Genomic DNA, 6,183 nt, shown 5'->3' with positions numbered 1-6,183 from the left:
TTTTTATTGTTCTCCTTTTTGACCCCCTCCCCCCTTTTATCTTCAGATTTTTATCATTTTAGGGGGATTTTTTTGGTTAATTTAGAAAATGAATTTTAAAATGTTTAAAACTGGTGTACATATACAGATTAAAAGTTTTTATTTTTTGATATGATATTTCTTCAGCTTAAATTTATGGAACCCAAAGAGTCTTTTTCTTTCCTAGGGTTAGTAATATTTGGTATGCACAGTTCAGACAATGTTTTCCCCCTAATTTTTCAATGTTCAACCATTTTCTTTAAATTGTAATACATGTTTTATAATTCTGGACTTAAACTAAAGAGGTTGTACATCCGTCGTCCATTCATCCAACAGTTATCTATGTACAAATAAATCCATTTTGTGTGTCATGTGATTTGTCATATTTCTTTGTACGGTTCAGCTTAACCAAAGATTTTGTACTTTGCTGTAAATCTGGTATGTCCACTGGCAGCTTTTTGCTCCAGTGATTTTTCCCCCATATCTTCATTATTATATATAATTATGGTTCAGTCCAGTTTTGTGAGACAGGTTGTATGTTATAATGAAACAAATGCATGAGGAGAATAAGCAATAAAAATGTATGAAAACAAAGTCTGTATTTTGTGTGCAGTGTTTTCTGTCAATACTTTTTGGAGTGTTGCACCATAAACTTTGATGAATGAAGGCACACTAGTGATCAGGGGTTAATATTCTGTAATGGACTGTGAAATTGTTAATTTCATGTTAATTTTTCCTTGTTTTCATGATATGAAGAGACCCACAAATTCAGGATCTCCAAAAAATGTTTCAATTTCAAAGTACAGTATCATGATTTTCCTTCAGCCATGAAATCAAATCCCCAGTACTTTTTCCTCGAACCAGGAAAATTTGACCCCATGAAATTAATGATTTTACCATATTTGGTGACTGATTCTTCAATACCAATTTTTTATTTCAAGTAATACAGTTTGAAATTGTTATTCTTGGAAATATTTACAGATTTACTAGAATGTTACATAAAAGGGACTACACTCTATTATCTCTGAGAATTTTAACGCTGACATTTGGGAAAGGAGAAAAATTTGGTATTTTTAACAATAAAAAAACAAAGCTTTCTATGTGAGTTAGAAACATGGACCTAGAAACATTCCTTCAATTTCTAATGCAAGGTATGGATATAGAAAAAAAGAAACTAATTGTTAACCTTACCATAAACTGGTTTCAAAGCATGCTTTTCTCTTGGTGCAAGTTATTAGATTAATTAGTATCATTATTTCTTCCAGGGTTTTGACAAAAAATACGGTTTCTGCTCTTCAAAAAACACCTTGAGAAACAAGGTTGCATTTTATTTGGATCCCAGTTTTGGTCCAATTTTGTTGTCTCAGTTTAATGACAAATATCTTTTTAAAGAATTGTATCTCCACTGATAATCTTTCCTTTAAAAGTTGGCTGTGAACAAAAACCAGTGGTGAAGAATGTAGAAATGTCACAGAGTGCTCCTGTAAGTACAGTCAGATTAAACTGCCATTGGTTGTTTTCAAATTCAATGTCAAAAATTCATTGAAAGTCAGACTTTAAATTCAGCATCACACATTTTTAAGGATATAGATTTTATTGGCATATTTCATTGTATTTTTAGCTCACCTGAGCCAAGGGCTAACGTTAGAGTGTCATCCCATGTATTTTAGGTGCACATCATGACCTCTAGGGGAATTACAGATTAACAGAAGCAGGGCCATAATTAGTCAAACAGTTAAGCATCCCTGTGTAGCATAAATGCATATTTGTTCAAATTGTGGCCCCAGGACCTAAGGTGTGGCCACAATAGGGGTCAATATTTTACTTTAGAATGTACAAGAAAAATCTCTCTAAAAAAACTAATAAAGGGGGCCACAATCCAAGCATCTCCATGCATGTGATGTAGTTTCAAGTATGGCTTCAAAGACTATGTTTGGATGTATTGTGGAAGAAAGTGTTCTACAAAATTACATTAACATTCACTTGAACATAAGCCTCGGTATACTGTTAATATATTGTGGAAATCATGAACTTTAACTCACTGACATCATAAGGGGTGTCATTTATCAATATCTGTTAGGAAGGGAATTGTGACTCAGGTGAGCATAGTAGCTCATGAGCCTCATCTAATTATAAATGAAAGACATTTTTGCATAATTTATTTTAGGTAATTAATTCTCATGGGTTATGTTACGCAATGCACAAAAGGAAGGTGCATTAAGTACTGTGAACTAATAAAGATCATCCAATATTTTTATATTTCAAGCCGGGGTCAAGTAAGCCTTTTCTAGTCAAAGAATATGGATGCCCAAGTGCAGCAGAAGTCTATAGGTGCTCAGGAGAATAAATTTTTTTGATGGCCCTTTAACTTACATATTTTATGTAGTCTGTAAAGATGCATTAGGGATTTAATGGAATATTTAAATAGCATTAGTAAATGACTAAAGAATTTTATGAATCAATTTGATATGGATGTCAAGGTGATAAATAGTTAATTAAAAATCTATATTTAGAACATTCTGAAAAGTATTTTGCCTATGGCCTGTTAAAAGTGAAAAGAAAAAAAAATTATTTTGCTTACTATTTTGCACACTGATCAACCGATACTTTCTTCATAGAGTTCAACTGATAGTGAATTTATACACACTTTCTACAGGAGCTTTCAATCAGATCTACCCACTTTACAAATGATACCAAAAATATCAAATGGATACACAGTCATTTACTAATATTATTACATCATTAATGAATTTAAAATCATTCTCTCCAAAGCACAATTCTCTCCATACTCACCTGCACCCAAGGGCAATCTCGTTTTTTACCGATAAGTAAAAGATGAGATTATCCATGGCTCGTATTCGATGGTCACTCACCTGATGCAGTTAGACATCTTGTCCTGTAAGAAAAGTTTTGGGTAATTCCTTGGGAAGCTGGTACATTATTCAGATTATACTTTGATGTCATTATTTCAGTATCATGTTGTTTGATAATGTTAAGCCTATACCCATGATAAGAACTGCAGTGTGGACACAATATGAGTTATGCTACCATATTTGTTTATATTTTCATTCACTGAAGATTATTTCCTTTATTTCTTAAGAAAACCATGTTGCCTTTTTATCAGTCAGTAAACAACACGAAGCATATTCTTGGGGCAGTGGCTATTCCATCAATGAAACGTACAATTAGGTACAAATTAATAAACAATATTTCATCTAATTAAATCCTACTTTAAATGATTATTTGTACGGATATAAATACAATAAAATGTCTTTCTTTCTTTGTTAGTTCGGGAATTAATGTTGCAGCTATTGTAGGAAAAAATTACACAACCCACTTATGCAGGTTATGCATTTTTTCTGCAACAGCTGCAACATTAATTCCTGAACTAACAACCAAAGAAAGCATTTTATTGTTTAAATAAGTCTGCTGCTTATAAGTTGGTTATATTTTTAGCTCTTCTGAGCCAAAGGCTCAAAGAGCTAATGCTATGGCCATTTGTGCGGTGTGCGGCGTGCGGTGTGCGTAAACTTTTTAGAATATGGGCCATAACTCAAGAACCCCCCGGCCAATTATTGTCAAATTTGTCACAGGGTATCCTTGGCCCAAGGGCTCCCATTTATACTAAAACTAGGGTTGTGACCCTTAAACAAGGGGAGATAATTAGGAAAATAGAAACAAAAGTACTCATTGCTAAAAAATCTTCTTCTCAAGAACCACTGGGCAGATTATCACCAAACTTACACAAAAGGATGAGGATATGTTGTAGATTAAAATTTGCACGGGGATTTACCCTGGGGCAAAGGGCGTGGTCTCAAGGTCACTTCAAAGTTGAACAAAAATTACATTTTATTAAAATGTTGATATTTTGCTTACTATAAGGACTAGGATCATCAAATCTTGTCAGTTGATGCATCTAAGGACCTCATATCATGTTGACTCAAAAGTAGGTCACGGTGACCTACTTTTTAAATTTTGCGGCCATTCTTTTTCAAAATGATTTAGAGGCATATTTTGAACAATACAAGGCCTATGATCATCAAACTTTGTCAGTTGATGTATATTGGGTCCTCAAAGTATGTCAACCAAAAAGTAGGTCACCTTGACCTACTTTTTGAATTTTATGGCTTATCTTTTTCAAAAGAATTAAGGCCATTAATTCGAATACTGAGAGGTTTAGAATCATTAAATCTTGTAAGATGATGCATCTTGGGGCCATAAAACATACTTATTAAAAAGTAGGTCACAGTGACCTACTTTTTGAACTTTGCAGGCATTCGATTTCAAAGCGTTTTATAGGCATAATTTAGACATTTTGAGGCCTATGACCATAAAACTTTGTAAGTTGATGCATCTTGGGTCCTCAAAAAACATCAACTGAAAAGTAGGTCACCGTGACCTACTTTTCAATTTATATGACTATAATTAAATATTTCAGGTACTAATTGGCTTAGAATCATCAAACTTTGTCAGTTGATGCATCTTGGGTCTTTGGAGTAGGTCAACTGAAAAGTAGGTCACCGTGACCTACTTTTGAAAATTTATGGCTTTAATTAAATATTTCAGGTACTTATTGGCTTAGAATCATCAAACTTTGTCAGTTGATGCATTTTGGGTCTTTGGAGTAGGTCGACTGAAAAGTATGTTACCGTGACCTACTTTTGAAAATTTATGGCTTTAATTAAATATTTTCAGGTACTTATTGGCTTAGAATCATCAAACTTTGTCAGTTGATGCATCTTGGGTCCTCAGAGTACAACAACTGAAAAGTAGGTCACCGTGACCTACTTTTGAAAATTTATGGCTTTAATTAAATATTTCAGGTACTTATTGGCTTAGAATCATCAAACTTTGTCAGTTGATGCATCTTGGGTCCATGGAGTACGACAACTGAAAAGTATGTCACGGAGACCTACTCTTGAATTTTTATGGCTGTATTTAATATTTTCGTGTACTATTTAGCTTAGAATCATCAAAATTTGTCAGTTGATGCATCTTGGGTCCTCAGAGTAGGTTGACTGAAAAGTAGGTCACCTTGACCTACTTTTGAAAATTTATGACTTTAATTAAATATTTTGGGTACTAATTGGCTTAGAATCATCAAACTTTGTCAGTTGATGCATCTTGGGTCTTTGGAGTAGGTCAACTGAAAAGTAGGTCACTGTGACCTACTTTTGAAAATTTATGGCTTTAATTAAATATTTCAGGTACTTATTGGCTTAGAATCATCAAACTTTGTCAGTTGGTGCATCTTGGGTCCTTGGAGTACAACAACTGAAAAGTAGGTCACTTTGACTTACTTATAGAATTTTATGGTTATAATTTTAAAAAAAACATTTTAGGTACTAATTGGCTTAGAATCATCAAACTTAGTTGATGGGTCCTCAGAGAATGACAAGTGATAAGTAGGTCACCATGACCAACTCTCAGGTACTAATTGGCTTAGATTCATCTTGGGTTCTCAGAGTGTGAATTGGAATTTCAAGGGTTTATCTAAATATACAGGATACTTAGAGGCTTCAAATAAAAGTGATAGGTTGTACAGTATATCAGAAGAGCGATTCAAGGCCCTTGAGCCTCTTATTTCTAATTATTTTGGAGAAATTTGCCATTGACTCCCTGTAAGTTTTTGAGTACTAATTGGCTTAGAATCATCAAACTTTGTCAGTTGATGCATCTTGGGTCTTTGGAGTAGGTCAACTGAAAAGTAGGTCACTGTGACCTACTTTTGAAAATTTATGGCTTTAATTAAATATTTCAGGTACTTATTGGCTTAGAATCATCAAACTTTGTCAGTTGGTGCATCTTGGGTCCTTGGAGTACAACAACTGAAAAGTAGGTCACTTTGACTTACTTATAGAATTTTATGGTTATAATTTAAAAAAAAAACATTTTAGGTACTAATTGGCTTTGAATCATCAAACTTAGTTGATGGGTCCTCAGAGAATGACAAGTGATAAGTAGGTCACCATGACCAACTCTCAGGTACTAATTGGCTTAGATTCATCTTGGGTTCTCAGAGTGTGAATTGGAATTTCAAGGGTTTATCTAAATATACAGGATACTTAGAGGCTTCAAATAAAAGTGATAGGTTGTACAGTATATCAGAAGAGCGATTCAAGGCCCTTGGGCCTCTTGTTTCTAATTATTTTGGAGAAATTTGCC

The 6,183-nt window shown here is 33.7% G+C and overlaps 1 protein-coding gene across 3 annotated transcripts in view; it reads left to right on the top strand.

Moving 5' to 3' along the window:
- Positions 1–612, top strand: part of LOC133184192 (eyes absent homolog 1-like) — a 56,986-nt gene extending 56,374 nt beyond the window's left edge. For all 3 annotated transcript variants that reach the window (XM_061319118.1, XM_061319117.1, XM_061319120.1), the window contains one exon: positions 1–612. This exon is cut by the window's left edge and continues 1,558 nt beyond it. The gene's annotated coding sequence lies outside the window, so the exon portion shown is untranslated.
- The last annotated feature ends 5,571 nt before the right edge of the window (positions 613–6,183 follow it).

The sequence above is a fragment of the Saccostrea echinata genome, unplaced genomic scaffold, assembly GCF_033153115.1.
Source record: "Saccostrea echinata isolate AGI-Se365-2 ecotype Australia unplaced genomic scaffold, CSIRO_AGI_Sech_v1 ptg000010l, whole genome shotgun sequence".
Lineage (NCBI taxonomy): Eukaryota > Metazoa > Mollusca > Bivalvia > Ostreida > Ostreidae > Saccostrea > Saccostrea echinata.
Note: the sequence above shows the minus strand (reverse complement) of the source record. Positions and strands in the feature narration are given on the sequence as shown.